Below are 10,886 nucleotides of genomic sequence, written 5' to 3' on the forward strand. Positions count from 1 at the left end.
AAAGGTGACTCCAAAGGAGATGTTCTCTGGAGAACACGAGGCCTGAAAATGAATCCATGTCACTGAGTTAATGTAACGGAGGCAAACATGAGATGCACCAGCCGACCAACATAGTGAGGGGGGAGGGTCACAAAGAGCAAAAAAGCCGCAAACTCATGAGGAGCTTGTGTGGCAGAAGGGCCATCCACACTGGTGACAGGGAGATAACAGCAGGGCACTTGCACCCTGTTTGAGGGTTTTATATCTCTTCTTTTGTCTCCCCCTACCTCTCAGTTCCCTTTTCGGCTTTAGGGCCCCCGGCAAGCCTCGTGTCCTGCACAAGAATGAAGAGAAGGAGCCACTGTTGCAGGTGGATTCTTTTGTGGGGAAGCACTGGTTTGGTGTGTCATCCTGGTTTAACACTGGTCTCTTTCCCACATACACAGAGTCAATCCCCACCTGCTTCACTGAGCCTGAGCTTCTGAATTGGCATGGTGAAACTTTCCCTGGCTGACATGGGCCAGACTCTCCGTCACATTCAAATTCATATTCTTTCAACTTATGTCGATTTTCAAGCATGTGGGCTAAGAAACTGGATGAGATCTGGTCCTCTGCCTTCAAGATTACCCTGCTCTTGGGTTGTAAGTATTGACAGTTTCTAATGTGTTTGCCATGACATTTCAGTGGTTGTATTTCTTTGTATAAGCATCCCATCTCCCTCTTGGCGATTTATATTAACAGTTTTGAAAAAGCCCAGACTAATTGAGGAGGTTTGAGTCCCAGTGTCTCACAAGCACCCTCCAGAAACAGTCTGTTAGTTCTGGAGGGTAAGAGGAAGTCCCTGTGGCGTTGTGGCAATTTTCAGACATCCCTAGAGCCCACCAGTGGTCACGGTGAGATGGGCAGATGCTTCTGACACAAGACAACGGTTCTCAGGATCCTGGCTGGTGGCGCCCCTGAAGCAAAGGCCAGAGACAGACAACTAGGACACCATCTTTGTCTTGTATGATACACATGACTGCTTCACCCATCACTGGCCAAGGAGATGCAGCAGGTCAGACATCCCAGAGGCTTTTGCAATAGTGAATTGCATGAGCCATAGAACTTGGTAGGAACATCTCCATGAACCCATATCTGAGGCCCTTTGTCCACGGGGACTGTGCTGCTAAGAAAACTGGCAGGGAGTGGGACGGGGGTGGACTCTTTTGGCAGTTAGAACCATCCTACTGTCCTGAAGTCACCTTGAAACAGTGGGTAATATCCTGGGCCAGGTCCAAGTGGTGGTCCACCAAGCAGGACCTTGTAATCAGGTGGTATGCACTAAGTGGGCTTCCCTGGTGGTTCAGTGGCTCAGTCTCATAAAGAGTCTACCTCCCAAGCAGCAGACATGGGTTCAATCCCTGATCCTGGAAGATTCCCTGGAGGAGGAAATGGCAACCCACTGGAGTATACTTGCCCAGGAAATCCTATGGATAGAGGAGCCTGGTGGGCTACAGTCCCTGGGGTCGCAAAAGAGTCAGACATGACTTAGCAACTAAACAACAAGAAATGCATTAAATAACAATCTTTTATAGTGCTCATCTCTCTCCCCTGGGTCCTCATTTCCCACCATTTAGTTACCCTTCGATGAAAGTGGAATGGGAAGAATGAACTGTAAAAAAATCACCAATTTGCTCTTCCTCTTGAGGGCAGGCCCCCAAGGGAATGACAGGTGAGGAGATAGCAAGAAGGATCTTGGGAAGAAGGGCATAAGATGAAGTCACTGGTACCTGGACAGCGTTATCTAGTGGGATCTGGAGAGGGAAGTGGAGGGGAAGGAGTCACATTTATAAAGCAGCAAATGCCAAGCTCAGCACCTCATTTATTCCATTAAATCTTCACAGCAGCTCCCTGAAGGTGGTATTAGGGGCTCCATCTTAAAGAGGATGGATTAACTCAGAGATGAAGGTGCGATCAGATGTGTTAAGTCAACTGCCAAGGTCCATGAGGCTGGAAATGGCCCTACCCCAAACTGACCCAGCTGTCCACTCAGACCAGTTGGTTCTCCCAATTTTACAGGGGTGACTTCACTTTCACTTTTCACTTTCATGCATTGGTGAAGGCAATGACTACCCACTCCAGTGTTCTTGCCTGGAGAATCCCAGGGACAGGGGAGCCTGGTGGGCTGCCATCTATGGGGTCGCACAGAGTCGGACACGACTGAAGCGATTTAGCAGCAGCAGCAGCTGCAGCAGACTCACCCAAGGAGCTTAGATATCATGTGGATTCCAGTCCTTCATGCCAGAGATCCTGATCTCTGGTACTCAGGACATTTTGGAAACTCCCTAAGTGCTTCTGAAGCAGCTGGTTTGCAGAGCCCATGCAGGAAGCACCACATCTTCCTTTGGGATACCAGGGAGAGTCAACACGGGGATCTTTCAGCAAGGAAAGCCCAAGCCCCCTTTGAGAGATATGCTCAATTTCTCTTTCTCCTGCATCCAGACCTCGGTGCTCTTAACCCACTGCCCTTCAACTCAAATTGCTTCCCTCTCGGTGCTTGTTTTGAGTAGGGACATAGTCTAACTATATAGGATTGGCAGTTCTGTTCAGGGCTAAAATGTGAAGACAGTTTGGGCAGGCACAAACCGAACAGATTTGAGTAGTGACAGAGACAGGTGGCGAAGTGATTCGAAGTCCTGAGGATCCTGACCAGTAGAGTTGCTGCTTGTGGTCACGGTTTCAAGGATGTCTTGACTGTCAGTTTCCTAGTGTCTGACTGAATTAGATGCTGACTGTGGTTGTACATATGCGGTGCAGAGCGCCACCTAGTGGAACTTCATGTGTGTTGCTGGTCTGCTTCTGAGACCCTTGCTGCTAAGTCACTTCAGTCGTGTCCGAGGCTGTGCGACCCCATAGACGGCAGCCCACCAGGCTCCCCCGTCCCTGGGATTCTCCAGGCAAGAACACACTGGAGTGGGTTGCCATTTCCTTCTCCAATGCATGAAAGTGAAAAGTGAAAGTGAAGTCGCTCAGTCGTGTCTGATTCTTAGCGACCCCATGAACTGCAGCCTTCCAGGCTCCTCCGTCCATGGGATTTTCCAGGCAAGAGTACTGGAGTGGGGTCCTAGGTCCAAAAGTGGGGTGCGGACAGAGAATATAATAGATATAATCATCTTTTAGAAAGTGTGTCTGTGGCTATTTTATCATATGTCCAGTGTGTTAACACAGAAATATGTAGGGCTGTATGTTCAATGTTGTTTATTAATGAGAGGGCAATATAAAAATATTGAGGACCATAGACTATTAACTCTTTGTTTCAACCACTTATTTCCATTGCTTGGCTTGTTGTCTCAAGAAGGGGCTGGCCATGCATTGCCATTTGCACATGTGGGTGTAGATGAAAAACCTGAGTTAACTGGGTGAGGGGCTTTCTTTTCCCTATGACACATCTCCTCTTTCCATAGAACGTGGCCGTCATGTTGAACTGTGGTTTATGTAGTAGTGACACCCTTTAGTCGCTCTCTTGACTCCAGTCTCACTCACTAAGCACTCTCTCTCTCTCTCTGTCTCCTATTTCTGACTAATCTACCTGTTCTCCTCCTCCACCTCCTCATCACCCCCCTTAGCCCATGAATGGCATCTTTAAAGCCTGCTGTAATTTAATTGTTTGAGGATTAGCGGTCTTTCCCATCCTACTTAACTGTGAGTTGATGAAAACTGTCTCTGGGTGGGCATGATGCTTGGGGGTTTCATGACCACCTCCCACAGGTAGCATTAAACAAGTCAAAGATGATGGCATCCTCACTTGCTCTTATATATATAGAACATTCCTCATATTCAGTAATTCATTCCTCATATTCACTAATATTTTTAATCTTTGGCTCTTAGTGTACAGTATCTGGAAATTTCCTTCTTCTGGCCTTTTCTGCTGTATAAAATTTATGTATTTCATGTATTATATTCATATAATTAATTTTTTTTATGCAAAGGGTGATATTTCATTTGTTAGCGCTTCCACGCATTACATAGTCACTCATTGTTTGGTCTCCTCTTGCTTTCTTTGAATTGAAGTCCATGAGACTTTCCAGAAATGTCTCAGATACCCAGAGCTCATTTTTTAGGCCTTTTTTGTAAGTATAAGTTTTCATTTTCCATAATCTTCGTACCATGAGAATGCTGACCACTTCCTGCTCAAAACTTATCAGAGGAAAGTCCCTTTTCGTTGATCCAATTTCCCATATGTCACCAGTTCTGCTTTTTCCTATGATCCTACAAGAAGATGAAGAAAATCCACAAATCTGAAGGAGCTCCATGTTCATCTACATAGAAGCCTGTGTGCTTCTTTACTGTCAAAAATCAGGATGCAGTTTTTCCTGTTCTTCCCCTCCCCCACCATCTCCTGGTATTTTCACTGACTCTGAATATAATGGGTTTTTTCCATTGTCACATATGAGTTTACAATTTTCCTGATATCACCTGTTTTCCAAAAACTTCTTTTAAAAAGCCTTGTGGAGAGAGACCGTATCAAGGTTTACATACAAAAGCATAAAGTGCTCTCTTCTGAGAATGTGATGGGCACGGTTGATCTCTCCCTAAGAGGTGCTAGATACCAAACCTGCATCAAGTCCCACCTTGGTGAGGTTCACTTGGATGTTTAGGATTCCATTTAGAACGTGAAGTTTGCAGAATTGTTGGGGTCTGGGGGAGTCGAGTTCCTTACTCTTCTCTCCTGCTGAGCTATACATTCTGGCGTCAGGTGGGGTTAAGACCCAGCATTTGCTAAATTTGATGCCCATGGCATAGACTTGTCATCTGACACCTCTCCAACCCCCCAACTCCATGGAGTTGGCCCACCCAGCTACAGGCAGAAAAGAAGAAACTTCAATCCAGAGTGCAGGTGCCCTGTTATACAGGGCTTACCTCAGGGTGGTAGAAGCAAGGCTGTGGGGGGTGTGCCGTTCTATTGGCAGGCTGTTCTGAGAGAACAAGAGCCAGGGGACTGAGACAGGCAGGAGCAGTTACCATTTTCCAGCTATCATCAATCAGCCCATAGCAGACCACATGCCCCACTTTAGGACTTGATGTCACTGAGTGAAGAGATCTTGTTGTTAGAGCTCCCAAGAATAGCAAGGAGAGATAAGAAAGCCTTCCTCAGCGACCAATGCAAAGAAATAGAATGAAAAAGACTAGAGATCTCTTCAAGAAAATGAGAGGTACCAAGGGAACATTTCATTCAAAGATGGGCACAATACAGGACAGAAATGGTATGGACCTAACAGAAGCAGAAGATATTAAGAAGAGGTGGCAAGAATACACAAAGAACTGTACAAAAAAGATCTTCACGACCCAGATAATCATGATGGTGTGATCACTCACCTAGAGCCAGACATCCTGGAATGTGAAGTCAAGTGGGCCTTAGAAAGCATCACTACAAACAAAGCTAGTGGAGGTGATGGAATTCCAGTGGAGCTATTTCAAATCCTGAAAGATGATGTTGTGAAAGTGCTGCACTCAATTTACCAGCAAATTTGGAAAACCCAGCAGTGGCCACCGAAGTGGAAAAGATCGGTTTTCATTCCAATCCCTAAGAAGGGCAATGCCAAAGAATGTTCAAACTACCACACAACTGCACTCATCTCACACGCTAGCAAAGTAATGTTCAGAATTCTCTAAGCCAGACTTCAACAGTACACGAACCATGAACTTCCAGATGTTCAAGCTGGATTTAGAAAAGGCAGAGGAACCAGAGATCAAATTGCCAGCATCTGTTGGATCATGGAATAAGTAAGAGAATTCCAGAAAAACATGTACTTCTGCTTTATTGATTACGCCAAAGCCTTTGACTGTGTGTATCACAACAAACTGGAAAATTCTGAAAGAGATGGGAATACAAGACCACCTTACCTGCCTCCTGAGAAATCTGTATGCAGGTCAAGAAGCAACAGTTAGAACCAGACATGGAACAACCGACTGGTTCCAAATCGGGAAAGGAGTACATCAAGGCTGTATATTGTCCCCCTGCTTATTTAGCTTATATGCAGAGTACATCATGCAAAATGCCGGGCTGGATGAAGCACAAGCTGGAATCAAGATTGCCAAGAGAAATATCAATAACCTCAGATACGCAGATGACACCACCCTTATGGCAGAAAGTGAAGAGGAACTAAAAAGCCTCTTGATGAAAGTGAAAGAGGAAAGTGAAAAAGCTGGCTTAAAACTCAGCATTCAAAAAACAAAGATCATGGCATCCGGTCCCATCGCTTCATGGCAAACAGATGGGGAAACAATGGAAACAGTGACAGACTTTATTTTCTTGGGCTCCAAAATCACTGCAGATGGTGATTGCAGCCATGAAATTAAAAGGTACTTGCTTCTTGGAAGAAAAGCTATGACCAACCTAGACAGCATATTAAAAAGCAGAGACATTACTCTGTCAACAAAGTTCTGTCTAGTCAAAGCTATGGTTTTTCCAGTGGTCATGTATGGATGTGAGAGTTGGACTATAAAGAAAGCTGAGTGCCAAAGAATTGATGCTTTTGAACTGCGGTGTTGGAGAAGACTCTTGAGAGTCCCTTGGACTGCAAGGAGATCCAACCAGTCAATCCTAAAGGAAATCAGTCCTGAATGTTCATTGGAAGGACTGATGCTGAAGCTGAAACTCCAATACTTTGGCCACCTGATGCAAAGAACTAAATCATTGATAAAGACCCTGATGCTGGGAAGGATTGAGGGCGGGAGGAGAAGGGGATGACAGAGGATGAGATGGTTGGATGGCATCACCAACTCGATGGACATGAGTTTGAGCAAGCTCTGGGAGTTGGTAGTTGACAGGGAGGCCTGGCATGCTGCAGCCCATGGGGTCCCAAAGAGTCAGACATGACTGAGTGACTGAAGTGAACTGAACACCTGAAACTAGCACAACATTGTAAATCAACTATATTCAATTAAAGAAATTTTTTTAGTGTAAGTAGAAGAGGAAACTCCCTCCAGAGTATCATTCTGAATCAATAAGACATGAATAAAATCTCAATTAAATGTACTATATTAATAAATTAGCTTCTACAACATCAGGCCATGCTTGGACGCATGAAATGAAGAAGACTCTTCTTTTTAGAGTCTAAGACCAAAACTTAAAGATTTCTCATCCTTTCCGGAGACAGACAGAGTTGTTACCTTCAAGGGCACTAAAGATATCATTTCTAAGATTCCTTATTATTGATTCAATTCAGTTCAGTCACTCAGTCGTGTATTATTGATTGGGTGCCATAATTTCCTTTTAAGCATTTATGAAATAGTGCCGAATAAGTTATTTAGAATTTGTATTCTGCATTATATTGATGTATTTAGAAGCTGTCAATTATATTCACTCACTCACTCATTCATTTATTGATTTTATTCAGGTAGTCAATAAATATTATTATGGACCAGGCATCATTCTAGGGCCCAAGGAGACGCTGATCAGCAAAAATAGAAATATTTCATTTCTTCAGAGCTTATTCAGAAACTCATTACTCAGATAATCATATTGGGGGAGATTTAAGTACTTTGAAGGAAAGGAAGAATGTTCTAGAAGATTATATAATTCTCACATTACAGGTCAGAGTAATGAGTCAGATTGGGGAACTGGAGGAGCAGGCAGCCTAAGGAAGACCACCAGAGCTGAGATGTGAAAATGAGTTGACTGAACGAGACAGCATTGAAAGAGGACAGCATTTGGAGGTAGGAGATCACAAGTGTGGCTTAGTAATATTGATCTGGGGAGGTTTCCAGTACCCACATTGGAGATGCTGAGTCAGTAGTTGACCATCATCTATGGAGCTCAAGAAAGAGAGCTGTGAACTAGAGACACGTAGTTCAGGTCTCCTGTGGTGATGACAGTGACGGACGCCTTGCATAGCAATGATATAATTTAGGGCCTTTCTATCCAAACTGTGGTCCCCGGACCAGCCACATTGGCACCTCCTGGAAGCTCCTTAGAAAAGCCCGCTTTGTACCTGCTAAATCAGAATCTGAATTCAACAACAGACCCAGGCGGTTGCCAGGCATGCTACAGTGTGAGAAGCACTGTTCTAGGGTAGAGCTTATTAACCTCAGCATTACCGACAAAAAGGCCTTTGTTGGGATGAAGTGTGTGGGGGGGATGCTTTTGAAGGGAGAGCTGTCCTGTGCATTGTAGGGTGTTTAGCAGCATCCCCAGCCTCTACCCACTAGATACCATGAGCACCTCTCCTCCCCTCAAGCTGTGAAAACCATCCATCCCTGCCAAATGTCCTTTGGGGGACAAAATACACCTCAATGGAGAACCACTGACCTAAGGGCAATGTTTGGAGTAGATGCAAAGATGATGGGAATTGAGCTTTGAAGAATTCTAATTGTTCACAGCTGGCAGAAGATGAGCCTGGAAAGGACAGTGAAAAGGAGGAGACAGAGAAGAAAAATCAGGAGAGCAGTATCCAAGAAATCAAGGAAGTGAGGGTGATAAGGACGATGTCACATGATGCTGAAATGAAGTGGAAGATGAGGACTGCGGAGTGCCCATTTAATTGAGAGAGGGAGAGAGAAAGAGAGAGAGAGAGAGAGAGAGAGAGAGAGAGAGAGAGAGAGAGAGAGAGATGGAAGTGACCCTCTGGGATTTGTTAGAAATACAGAGTCTCAGGTCCCAACCCAGACCTCTTGAATCATGTCCCCGGGTGATTCCTGCACATTAAAGTCGACTAACAGGCAAGTCTTCAGTCTGATAGTCAAAGAGAAGAAAAAGACATTGTGCAATTTTATCTACAACCGGTGTGCTACACATGACTGCCTTAAATATACTTACCGTCTATAAATAGATTTAAAGGAACCACATGTGGTTGAACATGGCACATGTTTAAACAGGAACATATGCAATTTCCAAACTCATAAATCAGAGCTCTGGTTGTACTCCTATTTTCAAGATAGATGGTGGCTTCAAAATTTCATGATTTTAAGTCTCAAGTACAGTTGTTACTTTATGCAGGCAATTAGTTCCCAATAAAAAATGAACATGTGTTTTGCACCTAATTGACTTTCTTAAACAAAGACTATTTAGTATAGTTTGGTGTAAACAGAATCTTAATGTTTTTACTAATTGCATTTGTATCAGTGGATGTGCAGTTGACGTCTATTACTCTAGACTGGTGGGTTTTTTTTCTTCCTTTTTCTTTTTCTCCCTGATTTTATTGAGACAGAATTGGCAAATAAAAATTGTATATATTTAAGGTCTGCAATGTGGTGGTTTAATATATGCATATCTAGTGAAATGATTACCACATATCCACCACCTGACATAGCTACCATTTTGTTGGGGCGGGTGTGGTGAGAACATTTAACATCTACTCTCAGCAAATTTCCAGTGTAGAATACAGTATTAGTAATGTAATAATCGTGCCTTGCATTTGATCCTCAGCTTATTCATCTTATAACTGGAAGTTTGTACCCTTTGACCAACGTCTCCCATCTGCCCCAGCCACCTTATTCTAGCCCCTAGTAAGCACCATTCTACTCCCTGAGTCTATGAGTTTGACTATTTAATTTTTATATTAAAAATAAAATTTTTTAAATTATTTTTTAATTAGTCAAAATTTTTAATAGTCAAAAATTAATTGACTATTTTCTTTTTATAACTTATTTATGTATTTTGTGGCTGTGCTGACTCTTTGTTGCTGTACGCGGGCTTTCTCTAGTCGTGCTGCGAGCTTCTCTTCACACTGGCTTCTCTTGTTATGGAGCACAGGTTCTAGGCATGCGGGCTTCAGTAGTTATGGCACATGGGTTTAGTTGCCCTGCAGAATGTGGGATCTTGGTTCCTAGGCCGGGGATCAAATCCACGTCCCCTGCATTGGTAGGCAGACTCTCTCTCTTTCTCTCTTTTTTAAAAATATAAAATGTCTCTAATAATTTTATACTGTCATACATTTTTACATAATATTTTTGAGATACTGGGTTAGCCTGTGGTTATGTTAGTCACTAAGTTGTGTCCAACTCTTTGTGACCTGGTGGACTGTAGCCCACTAGGCTCCTCTGTCCATGGGATTTCCCAGGCAAGAATACAGGAGTGGGTTGCCATTTCCTTCTCTAGGGGATCTTCCCAGTCTGGGGATAAAACCCACATCTCTTGCGTTACAGGTGAATTCTTTATTGCTGTGCCACCAGGGAAGCCCATATTGGGTTATATATGTTATTTTAATGAATTGTAATTGTGGCTGCTAGGAAATTTAAATTACATATGTGACTCATTTTTGTTGGACATTGCAGCTCTAAAAGCTGAAGAGCCAATGGGTATTTGCTGATTTTCATGGTGAAAAAGTGGCTTATTCTTGTTGGTGTTTGACAGAAAACAACAAAATTCTGTAAAGCAATTATCCTTCAATTAAAAAATAAATAAATTTTAAAAAGACCTTCCCCCCAGAAGTGAACTATTTAATTTCTCTGTTGAAAAGGAACAGACCGATTCTTATTGATTCAGAATGACACTCTGGAGGGAGTCTCCTCTTCTGCTTACACTTAAAACATTTTTTTCACTGAAAATAGTTGATTTACAATGTTGTGCTAGTTTCAGGTGTACAGCACTGCTATATATAAAATAGATAACTGACCGAGTCTTAATCACTGGACCACCAGAGAAGTCCCGAGTTTGACTATTTTGCTGCTGCTAAGTCCCTTCAGTCGTGTCCGACTCTGTGCGACCCCATAGATGGCAGCCCACCAGGCTCTGCCGTCCCTGGGATTCTCCAGGCAAGAACACTGGAGTGGGTTGCCATTGCCTTCTCCACTGTGTGAAAGTGAAAAGTGAAAGTGAAGTCGCTCAGTCGTGTCCGACTCTTCGAGACCCCATGGACTGCAGCCTACCAGGCTCCTCCATCCCTGGGATTTTCTAGGCAAGAGTACTGGAGTGGCTTGCCATTGCC

The sequence above is a fragment of the Bos indicus x Bos taurus genome, chromosome X, assembly GCF_003369695.1.
Source record: "Bos indicus x Bos taurus breed Angus x Brahman F1 hybrid chromosome X, Bos_hybrid_MaternalHap_v2.0, whole genome shotgun sequence".
Classification (NCBI taxonomy): domain Eukaryota; kingdom Metazoa; phylum Chordata; class Mammalia; order Artiodactyla; family Bovidae; genus Bos; species Bos indicus x Bos taurus.